This window comes from Amblyomma americanum, chromosome 1, assembly GCF_052857255.1.
Source record: "Amblyomma americanum isolate KBUSLIRL-KWMA chromosome 1, ASM5285725v1, whole genome shotgun sequence".
In the NCBI taxonomy this organism is placed as follows: Eukaryota; Metazoa; Arthropoda; class Arachnida; order Ixodida; family Ixodidae; genus Amblyomma; species Amblyomma americanum.
Genome location: NC_135497.1, coordinates 58,234,032 through 58,252,167, shown reverse-complemented (window position 1 = coordinate 58,252,167; position 18,136 = coordinate 58,234,032). Strand labels below are relative to the sequence as shown.

At 51.7% G+C, this 18,136-nt stretch overlaps 1 non-coding gene across 1 annotated transcript; it reads right to left on the bottom strand.

Moving 5' to 3' along the window:
• Positions 1-9,631: 9,631 nt before the first annotated feature.
• Positions 9,632-9,715, bottom strand: TRNAL-UAA (transfer RNA leucine (anticodon UAA)). The gene has a single exon. It is a non-coding gene; the product is annotated as a tRNA-Leu (tRNA).
• Positions 9,716-18,136: the final 8,421 nt, after the last annotated feature.

The following is an 18,136-nucleotide window of genomic DNA, read 5'->3' as shown; positions in this document are numbered from 1 at the left end:
AAATAGATGACCTTCTTGACCACGAAAACGTCAGTGAAGCTGAAGATGTAGTTCAAGCTGTCGTGTCTAGCAGTGACCAAGCATCGTGCATAGAGAAGAAGAGCCACAGTGCTTTGATCTACTACACTACAGGCTAGGTGGCAAGAAAGATCATTGCTAAGCTGAAGCAAGTGCCGACGCCGCTTCGCACTTTACTAGCCATTTTGACAATGGGGGCCTAGTGTACCCCAGCCAGAGCTTCTAAACTGCTGTAAAGGACATGGAAGATGCCTTTACTGTGTTTTTTAGTAAAAACAAGCTCCATGGAATGAGTTTAGTTGAATTTTCGAGTCAGCTACAGACACTGTCTTTTCCTCAACTTGGCTGCTCAGAGCATGAAAAGGCAGTTTTATCTACCGTTGTAAAGTTTTATGTTCTCTTAAGGTTTCGTTTTTTTGTCAAGGGCCTCAACAAAGAGTGGGAAGCGCAAAGGCAGCGGCAAAAGTTTCTAAAACTGCGTCGGTGCCAATAAATGCTTCTCATGTGCACATATGGACCCTGCTTGCGGTACTTCTGTAACATGTCCGCGATTGGTATTGCACGCGAATAAAAACGAGTGTTGCACGACTGTGTTTCCTGCGTTATTCACATTGCATGTGTTTACTCGTTCACAAATGTAGTACGTACACAGCGAGAACACCTAAATATAATCCAATAAAATTAACCGAAGCGTTTCGCCTACTTTATTAGAGAAAATGTTACCGAAAAAGTACTTAACACATATATAAAAGATATCTATGTACAGCACAAGTTTCGTGTTTCGAAACACGAAGTTGTGCTGAATTTCACAGCAGCTTTCGCGCAAGCGCCAAGTGCTAAATGTGCAGCTCCTCGACAGAGACTCAAAACAAACCCTGAAACCTATATACAGCTGCCTCCATGACAGCTTTGGTCAATTACAGCTGAACGAAAGCAAAAATGCACTAGTCCTCTTGCCGATGTTGCGAGAGCGTTGCGGCTCGGCAGCACCCTCCCGACTTGCAGCGCTCCATGCGGCGGCCGTCGGCATTCATCGCTCGCGGTGCCACGAGGAAGGCCACGGTCGGCACACTAGCCAGTATATTCTAGGCACTATAACCTGACTACCGTTCCTCCCGCTAGGGGCGCTGCGCCGGCGCGTGACGTCACGAAGGAAAAGCTGGGCCCCAACTGGCGCGGTCGCGCGCGGCCGCAGCCACCACCTGACTCCCGCTCTTCCCGCTAGGGGCGCTGCGCTATGATTGACGTCACGGCATATGTATAAAAGAGCTGCGCTCCTTCGCCGGGACAGTGATTGATTCGAACACCTAGAAACCACTGTGTACGTGGACGCAGCCACATAAGCCAGAGAAGCGCGGCAAAGCAACAGCAACGCGGTGGAAACGGTGATTGATTCGAACCTACTCGAGATCACCAGCGCATCACTAAAAAACTGTACGATAGCCGAGGCTGAAGAAGCGGCCGTCGCTATGTAGACAGCGGAGGGCTATCGGTATAAATGGCCTTTAACAATCCTGAGACTCACAAACGGCGTGACACAACTACCTACAAGGCAGAATAGGGCACGGAGCGCTCCGCATACTCCGCCCCGGAGACCACATAGCACAACGACAACCAAACGAAGAACCAATTAGGCATACGATAGTATGGACGCCGGGACACACGGGAGTGGCAAGGAACCAAGTGGCGGACAGGATAGGTCGAGGGTGCACTTACTACCGAGCATCCAACGTAAGCGACCTCGAGGGGACGGAACCTTTATCGCAAGACTATTCCGTGATACTAAATTACTACAAGGGATGGAGAAAGCGGTATTCACCACCACACAACTCCCTCAGCAGAGAGGACTCTAGCGCGTGGAGGCCGCAACAAACAGGCTCGTACCCGAACCTTAACGTACTCTGCAAAATGTATCCCAAACAATACAATGACAAATGGCCCTGGTGCCACGAAAAACCCACGCTGTATCACATAACGTTGGCATGCCAGAAGATAGACGTGGTACCCGTTATATCAAACCCGAGTGTGGAGCAATGAGAGGGAGTGCTCTCCAGCGATGGCCGGGTCGATCAAGGCGATCTAATTCGGCGCGCACAACTGGCAGCAGCATCCAGCGGAGCCCTGGACTAAGGGGAACAGACCGCTCTGCAAGAAGATGGACGAAGCCATATGAAGACCGCAGAATACCAGCGAATCTAGAGCTGAATACAGTTTTTAACTCACTCACACACTCTCACTTTTGGGGTCGTTGTGCTCGCGCTCCCTTCCTGCTGTTGAGTTCGGCGAATTTGGACATGGGGAGGATTCCCTGAAAACCACCGCGAAAGTGAGTGAGCCCTATAGAAACAACGTGGCTGCAGGAATGTCGGAGGCAGCGACGATAATGGCGTTTCCACGTGTTCGAACAGGTCATCAGACTGCGAAGTACAAGATCAGTGTTGTCCTCTTCAGTCACGCTGGGGTTGAACAATTGCCCGAGATCTGCGCCTTCGACAGAGGCTCCACGTTCCGGTCATCAGAAGACGAAGTACAAGATCAGAATTGCGCTCTTCAGTCACGCTGGGATTGAACAATTGCCCGAGGGCTGCGCCTTCGACAGAGGTTCCGCGTTCTGGGCATCAGTACAAGATCTTACAACCCCTGCTAGGAGACATTCCGCATTCCTGTGCACGCAGGCGCCTTCCTGTTCCACATGGGCGCAGTCCGGACCCACGTGCGCGCCCAACTGGAGGCCGCGTGGGCGACAACGTGACCGGGTCCTGTTCCCTTTCCTTCGACCGAGCTGCGAGAGATAGTCAAGACCGCCCTGCTGTGGGTGGTACCATCAGTGCCATCGTTTGACAGCACATCATTCTTCGAACTGTATTCTCCAGCTAGGGGTCGGGGGAATACGATTAGTATTTAACGAGCTGCTGTTTTGGTACCAGAAGAGCCCCCCTCTTGAGAGACACCCTTTGCTGGGAGAGACTCCCGACTGCTAAGAAGCTCTCTTAACTGAGAAGCACTCTAAGTTGCCCTTACTTGTATATTATGTAAATAGTCTTTCTATAAAGTTTTCCAAATTTTCTTCCTCCGATCATCCTGGTCTCTTCTCTGGACCAGTAACGCTACCAGAATCCCACAACTGTGGGACGTCCACGTGAAGCTACCGGCTCCAACGGACTTCGGCAGCTACGGGACTGATAGCTTGGCTGGGTGAGTGCCCATTGTTTTCCGTTCATTTCGGCCGACCGTACTAGCACAGGCATATGCTAGGTGCGGATTCCTGTTTCCTGGGAAATTGATTTAGGGAAACTGTTTTGCCCACTTTAAGCTAGGGCTTTTGTTTTAGTGGGCTTGCAAACGCATGGTGGAACTCAAGGTGGAGAAGTTAAAAGTGGAGAAGCTGCTCGAAGTTTGCCATTGAGCTGGGGGTTTCACTAAGAAAAAAGAAATTCTTGAGGTTATTGCGGCAGGTGGAGGTGACTACTGAGGAGGTCGACGAGGCTTGGGAAACGACTGTTGGACGCAAAGAAGAGCAGAGAAGGGAGTTGTGCGAGCAGAAAGAAAAAGAAGAGCCCCGGTTGGCTCAAGAAAGACAGGAGTTGTGCGAGCAGAAAGAGAAAGAAGTGCTTCGTTAGGCTCAAGAAAGATGTGTGTCGTTCGAGCAGAAAGAAATAGAAGAACTTCGGTTGGCTCAAGAGAGACGGGAGGTCTGTGAGGCAGACAAAAAAGCGAGAGAACATGCTCGAAAAATGAAGGAGCTCGAAATCGCGTCGAACGGAGAGAATATGGCGCGTCTTAGCCCTGTAGCTTCGGTAGAGGAGCAAGGGAGGCAGAGATTGGATGATCTCGTCTCATCATACCACGTGGGAGGCGATATTGCACTCTTTTTGGTAAAGTTCAAACGCGCATACTGGAAGGTGCACATCGACAAGAGCGCTTGGCCACAGAAGTTACTTCCTCTCCTTCCGTGCGAGGCGGCCGCAGTGGCGGCTCGCCTCTCATGGGAAGAGTGTGATGACTACGAGAAGGTAAAGAGCGCACTGCTTAGGAAGTAGCGGCTTTGTGCTGAAGCCTTTAGGCAGCGATTCAGGCAGGCAAAGAAAGGCGGAGAATCGCATGATGACAAGGTACTGGAGTGCATCGCACTAGAGCAGTACTATAGCGCGATTTCAGAGGATCTGAGGATATGGCAGCAAGATAGGCTAACAGGTATAGACCTAGACAAAGCGCCACAACTAACAGACGAGTATTACGTTCGAAGAAACCTCTAAAGCAAGGCAGGGTACGATAACAGGTTAGGAAAGAGAAACCTCTGAAAGAGAATCCCCGACCGAAGGGTGCCACCAGCACGCCGGGATCACTGGGCAGAGGATGCGGGATCAAAATGATGAGGTAGAGAAATAAGGATTGAGTCACCCAAATCTGCCGATTTGCGGAAACAGCAGGCACCTGTAGTTCGCGCGTTTGAAGCGCGAAAGTCCATTGTCTGCTATAATTGCAGCAAGGAGGATCACATCTCATTGAACTGCAAAGCAAAAAATGGCGTTCGCGTGCATGCGAGAGTCGGAGGAAAACCCTAAATTGCTGGAGCCATACATGCGGGACGTGGTGATAAATGGGAAGAAATTAAGAGCACTGCGGGATTCAGCGGCTACCATGGATGTTGCTCACCTGTCCTGTGTTTCCTCCACGGACTACACCGGCGATTGCGCATGGATTAAGCAGGTCACCGAAGAACAGAGTGCATGCTTGCCTATAGCGAAGGTGACTCTAGAGGCGACTTTTGGCAGGCTAGACACAGAAGCGGCAGTTAGCGCAAGCTTGCCGACACACTTGCCCTACCGGTTTTCGAACAAATCCGAGCAGCTGCTGAAAGAGAAAGGTCTCTCTTTCACCTCGGGCTTGGCTTGCATGGCGGTAACACCTTCTCGAGCGCGAGAACTCGCAAAGAAACTCGACTGCGCTCCGATAAATGAGCAGACACCGAACCATTCTACCGACCAGCCGAGGGATCCTTGCAGGAAAACTGATCCGTCTAATCCGCATGAGCTTGACCATGAAGAGGTTCCCGAACTAGCGGTAGCTCATGAAATCCAAGGAACTGCCGATTCCGTAGAGAATGGGGCAACAGGAACCAGCGCGAAGGGTTCGACATTAACACCTGCTTCGACTTATTGGGAGGAGTTGACTAAGGTTGAGAGGAAAACACTCATTGCAGAGCAGAAAAGCGACCCATCGTTAGGAGCTCTAAGCAATAATGTGAGAGTGGGAGTCGCCAGAAAGAACATCAGCTTTCACGAAAATTCATGCCTTCAGTACCGAAAATACTGTGACTCAAAGCGACGCGCATATGAGCAACTCCTGGTGCCAGAGAAGTACCGGCGGCAGCTTCTAAAGCTCCACACGGAAATGCATGGGCGGGCCACCTGGGCATAAAGAAAACAAAAGCTAGATAAGCCCTCAAATATTACTGGCCTCGCTGCTGGAAAGATGTGGAACAGCTTGTTAGATCTTGCGACACCTGCCAGCGGGTCGGCAAGTCGACGAAAAAATGGAAAGCGCCCGTGACACTAGTTCCCATCATTACAGAGCCCTTTCGGCGTCTTGTAATAGACACTGTCGGCCCGCTGCCAGCGTCCAACTCTGGTTGTCGCTACATTCTGAGCTCACTGTGCGTGGCAACCAAATTTCGCGAGGCCATTCCCTTGAAGGAGCTTTGTTCCGCATGTGTTGTAGACGCCCTTTTGTCAATTTTCTCTCGCGTGGGGTTCCCTGGAGAGATACAAAGTGATAACGGGAGCGTGTTCAGAAGCTGCTTGACAGCAAAGTTCTTTGAACGGTGTGGGAATAAAATAATCCGCAGTTCTATTCTCCACCCTCAGTCAAACCCAGTCGGGTGTACGCACTCAGTGCTAAAGCGGATACATAGTTCTCTGTGTTTTGAGCATAAGGGAGATTGGCAAGGCTGCATTCCAGCAGCACTCTTTGCAATGAGATCCATCCCCCACGAAAACAGAGGATTTAGACCCGCTGAACAAGTCTACGGGCGTGACTTGAGGACCCCGTTGCGTATGCTGAGGGAGTCATGGGAGGGTTACGGAGAGGATCTCTGTGTAGTGGAATACGTTCTAAAGCTACTGGAAAGACTTGCGAAAACCAGAGATCTCGTGGAAGCAAATGTCAGAGCAGCACAGTCACTGTCTAAAGTGTACTACGACAAATCTGCACGCAAGCGCACCTTTCAATCTGGCGACCAGGTGATTTTGCTGCGTCCGTCAAAAAATAACAAGCTTGAGGTGCAACGGGAAGGGCCAGCTAAGGTGCTGCCCAAGATTTCGGACACCAACTATGAGGTAAAATTTAAGAACAAACATAAACGGATAATCGAGAGTAATTTGATCAAGCGTTTTGCACAGCGTCAGGCCATGGTTAACATGTCGCTGAATATGCCAGAGGAAGAGATCTCAGACATTCCTTATGTCCCTCATGAGGACGAGCAAGCAGCGAATGAGCTGCTAAATTCAATCGACAGAGAGCCATGTTTGACGGAAAGTGAACGAGGAGACATAAGTACGTCATCCGCGACTTTGAGGCGGTGTTTTCAAACAAGCCAGGAAAAACAACCCTCATCGAACACGACATTTAGCTGTCCAGCAAACAGCCGATCCGGAGCAAACCGCACCGTGTCTCTCCTGGACAAAAGAAAATCATTGAGACGGAGATCCGCCATATGTGCGAACTTGGCGTCATAGTGCCCTACGAAAGTGACTATATGTCACCAATCATTATTGTAGAGGTTCCAGGCAAGGATCCGAGACCTTGCGTGGACTACCGGAGACTGAATTCAATCACAGTGGACCAGACCTACCCCATTCCGAACATCGAAGAGAGGATTGAAACAGTCGCTTAATCAGAATATATATCCACACTGGATTTATTTCGTGGTTACTGGCAGGTGCACTCACTGAGCGCGCCAGCAGGTACGCAGCATTCGTGTCCCGCACGGGCACGTTTCGCCCTGTAATGTTGAGCTTCGGCTTGAATAATGCTCCTTACTGTTTTCAATATTAATGGAACAAGTGCTGGGGGGCTTGCAGATTTCGCTCTCCCCTACCTTGACGACGCGGCCGTTTTTTCACAAAACTGGGTGGAGCACATTGAACACCTGCGTATTGTGTTGAGCCGAGTGCTTGAGGCTGGTTTAACGGTAAGGGCGGGAAAATGCCACCAGGGGTGCGCCGAAGTGAAATACCTTGGGCACGTAGTTGGACGAGGTCAACGCAGACCTGCAGAAATTAAAGTGGCTGCCGTGGTGGAGTACCGTCGCCCAACCACAAAATCAGAACTCAGGGCTTTGCTTGGCCTAGCAGGCTATTATCAGCATTATGTAACGGACTACTCTGATTTAGCCAGCCCCCGGATCGACGCGGCGAGAAAAAGTGAGCCTACAAATCTTTCTTGGAACCAAAAGAAAGAAAAGGCAATTCAGAGTCTGAAAACGGCCCTAAGCGAGCGCCCAATACTGGCAGCGCCAGATTTCTCGAGACCCGTTATCATACAATGTAATGCCAGGGACCGCGGGTTAGGCGCTATTCTTTGCCAGGAAAGCGATGGCAAGCACACACGGCCTGTCCTTTACTTGAGCCGCAAGCTCATCACGCGGGAAGAGGCGTATAGCACGTATGAAAAAGAAAGCGCATGCCTCGTTTGTGCTATTTACAAACGGGCATGCTACGTCTCCAGGTCCTGTTTAACAGTAGAAGCGGAACATTGCCCTTTGACTAGGCTGCACAATATGTCGCCCAAAAATGGTCGTCTACTGAGGTGGAGCCTGGCACTCGCGCACCACAGCTTCGAGGTTCGCTACAAGAAACGCAAGCCCCACACAAATGCCGACGGGCGAAGCCGAGCCTTTTAGCTGTTCGATATTTTACCAAAATAGGATGTCTACCACAATTTTTAGTTTTGGAGATTTATTTCATATTCTCTTCCTAATGGAGAGCGTATATCTTCCACTTTGTTTGCAGTAATGTTGTTACTAATCAGGTAACATACCTATCAGTACGTTTTCCTTCTTTCGGCCAAGTATAAGTAAGAGCGAGTGGTGTAACTTGCCTTGACTCTGAGGTATTGGGCGGGCAAAATTGAACGCCACGTCGGCCAAAACCAGTCACCTAATCCCGCACCGCGTGCCCTCTAAGCACCAACCTGATTTAATTTACCAATTTTTTTTTCCTTCCGAGTGCACCTGGAGCGGGAGCACACGGCTTGGACAGGTGCCATGCCTAAACTCCTCGTCTGGAGACACCATGTGTTCATTCAGGCAAAACATTTGATCTCTACAAGTTTTAGTTGAAGTTTTTTTAGCTTAGTGCAGTTTTCGCTTTGAGTTTTGGTCTGGCGGAATGAGTGGGTTCTGAGTGCGCTTGCTTTTGTCAGGTGTGGTTTGGAGTCTGTAATCCCTTTTGGCTAGCATTACAGATAATTTCCCAAAACGGCCATCTAACGAGGGGAAGCGATGTCGAGCTTCGGCACTGAAGGCCATCCGAAGGCTCCCTGAGAGCATATGGTTTCTGACACGCCCATTCAGCCGAGCTACGTGCGAGCAGTTACTGGGGTGCTGTTGGGCTCGCGCTGTCTTCCTGCTGTTGAGTTCGGCGAATTTGGACATGGGGAGGATTCCCTGAAAACCACCGCGAAGGTGAATGAGCCCTGTAGAAAAAACGTGGCTGCAGGAATGTCGGAGGCAGCGACGATAATGGCGTTCCCACGTGTTCGAATAGGTCATCAGATGACGAAATACAAGATCAGTGTTGTCTTCTTCAGTCATGTTGGAGTTGAACAATTGCCCGAGGGCTGCGCCTTCGACAGAGGTTCCGCGTTCCGATCATCAGTACAAGATATCTCAACCCCTGCTGGGAGACAGCCCGCAGTCCTGTGTCACGAAGCCGCCTTCCTGTTCCACATGGGCAGTCCGGACCCACGTGCGCGAACACCTGGAGGCCGCGTGGACGACAACGTGACCGGGTCCTGTTCCCTTTCCATCGACCGAGCTGCGAAAGAATATCAGGGCCGCCTTACCGTGCGTAGTACATCAGTGCCATCGTTTGACCGGACATCATTCTTCGAAGTGTTTTCAACACCTAGGGTTCTGGGGAATACGAAGAGTATTTGACGAGCTGCTGGTTTGGTACCAGAAGAGCCCCCTCTTGAGAGATACCCTTTGCTGGGCGAGACTCCCGACTGCTAAGAAGCTTTCTTTACTGAGAAGCACTCTCAGGTGCCCTTACTTGTACATTATGAAGTATTTATCTGTATAAAGTTTTCCAAGTTTTCTTCCTCCGATCGTCCTCGTCTCTTCTCCGGCCCAGTCACGCTACCTGAATACCAACAGGGTGCTGTAGTACTGTGCAATGGCTCAGGCTTACGTCAGCCGTAATTTTTTGTTGTGTTCCACTACAGGGGAAAGAAAAAAAACAGGGCAGTGCTGTTTAACAGAAATGTGTGTTAATTCTTTTAACAATAGTTGTTAGCCATTTAATAGGCTAACAACAAATCAGGTTTAGTGCTGCGTACGTAAATTGTTCACTGTAGGTCTAAAATAAGAAAAAAACTTAAAAATAAACGTTGTCAGAAGTGGGGTTCGGACCCACGCCCTCTTGCGAGGACCAGAGCTTAAATCTGGCGCCTTAGACCGCTCGGCCATTCTGACCACGGTGCGGCTGCTTTTACGAACATGTATACACTCTGTGCAAGTGTGTGTGCATACATATAGCATCTATGCCAAAAATACCCAAGCAGCCGCGATGGCAGCGGGAGCGGGTTCTCAGCCGGGCGGCGGCGCTGCAATCCCGGGCGCTTGCCACAGCTCCCCGGCTGCGATTGTAAACTGGGCGACGTAAGCCCGCGCTCTCGCCCTCTTTCCTCGGATGATAAGAAGCAGACTGTACGTGAATGAACATTGTTTTTTTTTCAGGGAAAGGAAATGGCGCAGCATCTGTCGCACTTATCGACGGACACCTGAACCGCGCCGTCAGGGAAGGGGCATGGGTTCGAAGCCCCGTGGGTTGTTTTCGGTTATAGAATATCTGATACGGGTCCCATTTGAACCCAACATATATTTGGAAAGGTGGCAGTGCGCTTGAAGGTTGCTTCACTTCCGCCTCCGATTGGCCCGGTATTGCACTGCCTCCGGGATTGGCCTGGGGCATTATAGCGCACGTCTTTTGTATCCTTTCTAGCCTATCTTTAGACTCTCCTACTTTCAGTACGTGGTAGCAATTGTGGCTCAGTTTGAGCCAGTGGGCAGGCCTGTGCCCTTTCTTTTTCATTTTTCCTGGCACCAACAGAAGAAGCAAGGAAATAGATTAAAAAATGAGTGAAAGAAGAAAGGAAGAAAGAGGTGCCTTTGTGGAGGGCTCCGGAATAATTTCCTGGCGACGAATTTCGAACTTCGGGGTGCTGCCGTATTGCACGAGGTGAGGCTTACGTCAGTAGTAATTTTTGAGTTGTATCCTACTAGAGAGGAAAGAAAAAAATGATGTTGGTTTAGCTCTGGCTAACCCCCGTCGAAAGCAAAAAAATAATGTGGATTAGCTCAGCTTATCCAGGATATACAAAGCGAAAGACGCCGGCGTTCACTGTGTGCATTGGCGTTGGCGCTGACAATGGTCTAGACGGCGATGTACTTGAGCAAAGGAAGGGCGCATAACTGGCTCTCTGGATATGCGGACGCCTCATTCGTGCTTTGATACAAGTGGCAGTGGGGAGAGAGAGATGTGCCCTGAATGCATTAGTGATGCCAGCGTTGTGGCTGACATGCAGCACTGCAGCCTTCATTTGGTGATCAATCTCTCGCGATCAAGCATGAGCTGCATGCCACCTCCCATTGTGGCAGGGACGGCGCGCTGCATATCCAGTGTGTGGAACGCAATCAAAGGAGGCTTTCAAGTTGGGCACCAACGCCACGTACATGAAAGGGAGATTGAGGTTTCCAGTGACCCACGGAGCCGGTTGTGTGCCTTTCCTTTCGTGAAAATGTAGCCTTTGCAAAGTTGTCAACGCCAATGAGCTCTATGAACGCCGTGGGCTGACTAGTTTTGTTTGTTTTTGAGGAAAGGAAATGGCACAGCCACCGTCTCACATATCTCGGTGGACAGCCGAACCACGCAGTAATGGAAGGGTAAAGGAAGAAGGGAAAGAATAAAGAGAAAAATGGTGGTGGTAGTGGTTTTATTAAAAATAATAGTAAAAAGGAAGGAAAAGATTTTTGTTAGCCCCGGCATCTGCCATCGATACTGAAGCACCTGAGCTGGGGCAGCGGAAAGAAAGGACAGCAGGCAGAATGGAGAAATAAAATGAAAGGGGTGAGGGGACAGAAAGGGAGGATGGGGGGAGAAGTAATATGTACAAACTATTTACACAATAAGAAATGTGTCCAGATTCTGCGCGTGATTAGTCCATTTTAGAGGAATTAAATCACACACGCGCACAGCATTGTGTTGGTTACAACTGGAGTGGGGCGTCCAGTTTTAATCCTTCAAGGTAGAACTCGCGGAGCGTTCGGTCGCTGCGTGTAACAACCCGACGGAGAACAGACGGGACGTCAAGCCCGTGTGTTCGAGGAATGCACAGAGGCTCACCAAAGTTCGCTGACGAGTGCGCGCACTGCCCTGCGGCCACAATAGCGTCTTGATGGAGTCTGGTAGTATGCCCTGCGCCCTATAGGCTGCGAGAATATCGCGACGAGCATCGGCGAACGCGGCACAGTGAAGGAGCAGGTGTTCTAGTGTTTCCACTGCACCGCATCCGTCACACACACCACTCGTCGCGATTCCGTGACGCACCCGTCGTTCCCCGGGCCACACGCAGCCATTGCGCACGCGGAGGATCATTGCACGTTCTGACCGTGTAAGTTTGCGACAGTCGGTGACACTATCGATGCGCTCACCTCACGCGATGCATGGGTAGGGGTGCTGCTTTCGGAGATGATCGTGGATGGCCGCACGCACGTCCTCCAGCGCAAGGGGCAGATCGCTTGCAGGTAGTTGGTGTGCAGCGGTCGCGAGGTCGTCAGCGTCTTCGTGTCCGGCGATGCCGCAGTGACCGGGCACCCACTGTGCACACACGGCACAACCTCTCTGCGCGAGGCGCTCGATGCGCGAGCGAATTTCCCGCACTAGTGGGGTACCGCGGCTGTTAGATTGCAGGCGGCTGAAGGCGGCACGGAAGTCGCACAGCAGAGCACTCCTGGGCGGCGGAGGGCCGAGGGTGGGCAGCAGGTCCAGCCCGAGCCGGATCCCCAACAACTCCGCCGTGGTGGAGGAGCCCAGGAAGGCTGCGTGTTGTTGGCTGTGCAGTCGCAGGGCGGGGATGGTGGCCGCCGCAGCAAGAGAGGAGCTGTCGCGGGCCACTGAGCCATCGGTGTACACGAGGAGATGGTACTGGAGCTCCTCGTGTATGACGGCTCTGGCCAGCTGCTGCACAGCACAGAGGGGTGTGTTCCGCTTTCCCGCAATGCCGAGAATCTCTCGCTGTACCTCCGAGGAAGCAGTCCAGGGCGCGCATGAGCCGTAGGGAGGTGGGCCTTGGGTCAATTGCTCATACTCGAGCAGCTCCGCGCCCATTCGTGAGCGCGGGTACGAGCGCATACGCTGCAGCAGCGAGCCGCCGTCCGGTGCGCGGTGTAGCCGGTCGATGTGATTCAATGCCCTGAAAGTTGGATTTTGAGGAACGGCGCGGCGCTGCACAGCGGCGGAACACCTGTGGCTCGGTGCTACTAGTAGCGCATGCGCAGTAGTGACTATGGAGCGAGAGAGAGAGAAATATCCGCGGCGTGGCGCGCGTTATGACGTCATGTGTCTGCTCGGTGTAACGCCACGGCGACATCGAAAGTTCGCGGCTAGTAAAGCTTTCGCTTTGAAAGACCCGCAACAATTAACAGGCGAGCAAAACGGCCGCTGGGGAAGCGGCTGCGGGAGACAAAACTCTAAATGCCCTGCCCAAGAAATCCCCACATGAACCGCTCGCCAAACGACATGCGCTACCGCGCAGATTCCGGAAGCAGGCAATTCGGACATGTACGGAAGTGTGAAACACCCGACCGCCCTAGCTGATCACAAGTATGCAGCACTGCCCAACCAAGTTTTCAAATTCGCGTAGATGGTTGGACTACCTCTCCCCCCTGACACCACCCCAGAGGCTGCAGAGGAAGCCGCCATCGCAATTGCCATCACCCGCACGAAAGCCCAGTACATTTTAACAGACTCTAAAACTGCAATTCTAAGTTTTGCGCGAGGCCGAGTCCACGTCCCTGCTTTTGGCATACTGAGCTCGCCCGATGCACCCCCACCCCGCCATGTAGAGCTTATATGGGTGCCTGCGCACTCCGGGAATCCCGGAAACGAGGCCGCCAACCATTTAGCCCGAGGTTCTTTAAACCGGGTTCAGGTGGCCTCGGATCGGGGATTCGCGAGGGAGCGAATGCACTCGTTCAGCGAGATGACGCAGGCTTACAGAGCCTCGCGCCAGCTCTACCCCCGCCCTACCCCTCCCTAGATAACAAACACGCAACACTCTGGCGCAAACTACAGACACACACACTCCCCTCACCCCTGACCCTAGCCCACTATCACCCCTCCTTCCCCTCTCCTGCCTGCACCTTGTGCCCAGAACCATTCGCCTCTTCCCTCCACATCCTCTGCCTCTGCCCGGCGGACCCTCCCCCACGCGGCCTAGAGGACCTCAATACCTGGGAGGACTGGGAGACCCTGCTGCGCTCAAAGGACCCGGCCGTGCAGACAATCGCCACCGGCCGGGCTGCCAGTGTTATGGACCTTAGGGACATAAACACTTGAGTGCAGTGGGGTCGTGCGGAGACCCAGGGGCGTGCCCGACTTCCTCTCCAACAATAAAGTTTTTTTTTCTCTCTCTCTCTCTCTCTGGGACCCTCCGCTTCTACTGATTTTGAGCTCCCTGGTTCGAACCCGACCGCGGCGGCTGTGTTTTTATGGAGGCAAAACGCTAACGCACCCGTGTGCTGTGTGATGAGAGTGCACAATAAAGATCCCCAGGTGGTCGAAATTATTCCGGAGCCCTCCACTACGGCACCTCTTTCTTCTTTCACTCCCTTTTTATCCCTTCCCTTACGGCGCGGTCCCGGATATATGAGAGATATTGCGCCATTTACTTTCCCCCAAAACTAATAATAATAATAATAATAATAATAATAATTGGTTTGGGGGAAAGGAAATGGCGCAGTATCTGTCACATATATCGGTGGACACGTGAACCGCGCCGTAAGGGAAGGGATAAAGGAGGGATTGAAAGACGAAAGGAAGACAGAGGTGCCGCAGTGGAGGGCTCCAGAATAATTTCGACGACCTGGGGATCTTCAACGCGCACTGACAACGCACAGCACACGAACGCCTTAGCATTTTTCCTCCATAAAAACGCAGCCGCCGCGGTAGGCTTCGAACCTGGGTTCTCCGGATCAGTGGTCGAGTGCCTTAACCACTGAGCTACCGTGGTGGGTCTAATTATTATGCCAATCTAGGTGCCCAACGATATAAGAGACAGATACTGCGCCATTTCCTATCCCCGAAAAACAATTGTTATTTGAAGGTCTGAGAGAGGTGTCGACGCTGTGTGCGCCCATTGAACGCGGCGCATCGGTGAGCGGCGAGCCGCCAGCATATTAGGCAACAACAGCGAGCCCGTAATAGACACTAGAGAGTTTTAGTTTCACGTAAGTAGAGGGTTCATGTACTCGGATGACGAGAAGTCTACGTAGCCTGCACGCAGGTCGTCTGAAATCCTTAAAATTACACGTATGCGACGCACGCCGCGCGTTACTCCTAGCGCCATCTTCTAAGAAACACAGACACTGGTTGTAGCCTAAATCACCCCGGAGAAGTCTTTAAGCCAAGCCATTCGGTCTGTCCTTGTGTTTGGCGGTTTGGATATGTTTGGCTGGTTTGGGGCTCTCTCAGTTCGAGATCTCGCGAGACGGTTGCTATGACAACGACCAACGCTACTTCGCCAGGCTTATCACCTGAAAAATCGCCCTTCTGTCTGAAAAACAAAAACTTTTTGTAACATTAATCCTTATGCTCGGGTAAGAATGGGCAAATCGAAGGCGAATACTACAGTTTAGAACACGATATGGCGTCGAAGGATTAGCGACGAAGCTGTTATCACTGAAGCGGCGGACAGGGCGCCGCCGTGTTGGTCAACGCTACGTACACAAACAACGCAAAGACCGCAACGTAAAAATCCGAATCTCACGTACGTACGTGAGACTCGCGCATACCCTTTCCGTTAAGCGCATGCGCACTGGTCACCCGTAAGAGCTCTACGTACGTGAAGCCTCTAACTACGTGAAAGTAAAACTCTCTATATTAGAGAGATTTAGTTTCACGTACATGCCGAGTTCACGTACTTAAACGTGAGAAGTTTACGCAGCATACGCGCATGTCGCTTCAAACCCATTTAGTTGCACGTACGCGACAGACGCCGTGCTTTTTTCCTAGCGCCATCTACTGAGAGATGCAGACACTGCTGTAGCCACTCTAATGGTGTCTTCGACTGGTCGCTCCCGCGATCCGGTTTGGATCTGGCAGAGTGGGAGCCGCTCTCGCTCCGAGCGCATAGCGAGACTGGTCAAGCCGAATGGTCTGCGAATTCTTAGAGCGGAAGCGCAGGAGGCAGAAGGGGGCCGTCACTTCCGGAACCCCGCCGCGGCACCTGGCGGCACCGCTGGTGTCAACACTCAACAGTAGCCGCACGTGGTCGCACTCAGTCTGCGTCGCAGTCGCCGCTTCTGCTTCACACAGTGGCACGCTGAAGATTTCTTTAAACATCGCCTTGTAGACAGCACTGTCGTCCTCGTCTGAGCTGCTGCTGGAATCGCTGTTGTCATGTGCTAGATGTGACAGCAACACAGACGGCATTCCAAGCGTAGTTAACCGGCGCCTCTTGGACATTTTTTTTGTTTCACACAGCGCGGCCCACGCAAAACACAACTCAGCAAGGACGCTACAAATGCGTGACTACACCAAAAGCCGACACTTGCTTCTGCCTACGAGTAGGGAATGCCGCGGTTAACTCGCACCGCTTCCGCGACGTAGCGGAAGTGGCTCTGTCACGTGAACACATCTCGGAGCCGCTCCGACTTTTTTCTCGGAGCGCGTCAGAGCGCTCTGAGCTGGAGGCGAGCGCTCAGAAACAACCAGCCGAATGTAGTCAGAGCGCCCGGTTTCGACCAGCCGAATGTGCGGCCGCCTCTCAGAGCGCTCTAGAGCGATCTAAAGCGACCAGTCGAAGACACCATAAGACAAGACGAGTCAAAGCCAAATCAGTCGAACTGCGTCTGAGCGCTGCTTTGTTAGGCTTAACAGCTGCGAAATCGCCTTTATATCTGAAAAACAAAAGCTATTTGTAGCTTGAAACGTTATGCGAGGGTAAGAATGGGCAAATCGTAGGCGAATACAAGTTTAGAACACGATATCGCATCGAGCGATTAGCGACGAAGCTGTTATCGCTGTGAAGCGGCGGGCAGGGCGCCGCCATGTTTGTCAACGGTACGTACGCAAGCAACGCAAAGACCGCAACGTAAAAACCCGAATCTCACGTACGTACGCGAGACTCGCGCATACGCTTTGCGTTCTGCGCATGCACACTGGTCACCCATAAGAGCTCTACGTACGTGAAGGCTCTACGTACGTGAAACTAAAACGCTCTATTTAGTTGGACGTACGCAGTGAGCTTGCGCACGCAACGACACTGCGGGTAACCAAATGCGAATGCGCAAAACGCTACGTATCAAGCCGCTCATTGCGGTTGCCCGCCCGCTATAAAAAGCATAGCGTAGCGTACGCAACGTGGGACGCTACGTGCTGCGTAGAGAACATGGCGGCGATCATATCGCCCGCTTCGGAATAAATACATGTCGCCGATGGATTCTCTTACGCAATAGCTCGCTCAAATGGTAACTGTTCGCTTTTATTTCGCCTACTCTTGCCCACACATACCGGTATAAGCGGTAACTAGCACCTGTTTTTCAGATAATTTTGCGATTTTCAAGCTCCTAGGCCTAACTAAATGCGGTGTGTTTTCCTCGTAGCAACGACACCTGGCGAAGCAGTTTTCTAGCTTTTACTCAGTTCTCACATTTTCATCGGTTTGCATAGTTTTCATTCTTGCAACAAAAAAGGCTCGCGATTCACTCACCCTAGTTAACAGTAATCACGTATGAAAATTGCTTCAACTAATCGTTGATATGCTTTGACGTGTTGTCACTAGTTAGAGCTACTGTTTACGCGTGCTAATGAGGGACGCTACGGCACGGCCAACTAAAAGTGTCGTATTTACGCTATTCACAGCGTACGCAACACATGAAGAGATGCGTACGCAAGCTTACCGCGTACGCCCCATCTAAAAGTGTCTAATATCCACCACACGCTCTGCAACGATGCTGACATCAGGTGTTACTGCGCTTACATCTCTGAAAAAAGCCACTGGCGTAGCATAGAAAGCGGTAGGCTGCTCTGATTGAGCTCCGTCATTAACAGGGGTGGAGGAATTCAGAAAGCGCAAAGAATGGCCCAAAAAGCACCGCACCAGGGTTCGCGCTGGAGACGTGTTCTCCGGTAGGATACGCAGAACGAACTTCAAAGCTAACAACAACGACGTGACGGACAAAGTTAGAAAGGCAAAACCTCCTCCCTCCCGTGGTGGTCCAAGAACAGCACAAGCCACAAGCTCGGTTCCGCCCGACCAAAAAAGAAAATAAATATATGTAGTCTGCACCAGCCTTATGACGCGCAGGGGTGGTTTAACAATGTTGCATGAGTACCAGAAAGCACCCTGCACCACCGACTCAACCACGTCGCGCCTCTCAAGCAGAGGCAGATCAAATGACTGCGCCCTCTGCACACGAGCTGTAACGCCCTCTACGACCGAACACCACATACCATCCCATATCCAGCACAGTCGTAGGTCACGCCTGAAATGCGCATCTTCGCGCACCACTGCAAAGCTATAGCACATGTAATAAGTGTCTGGGGAGACCCAACAAAAAAGTAACGACTCTTCGAATAATTAAGAGCAGCCCTTGGCAAGGACGCGTACTCAC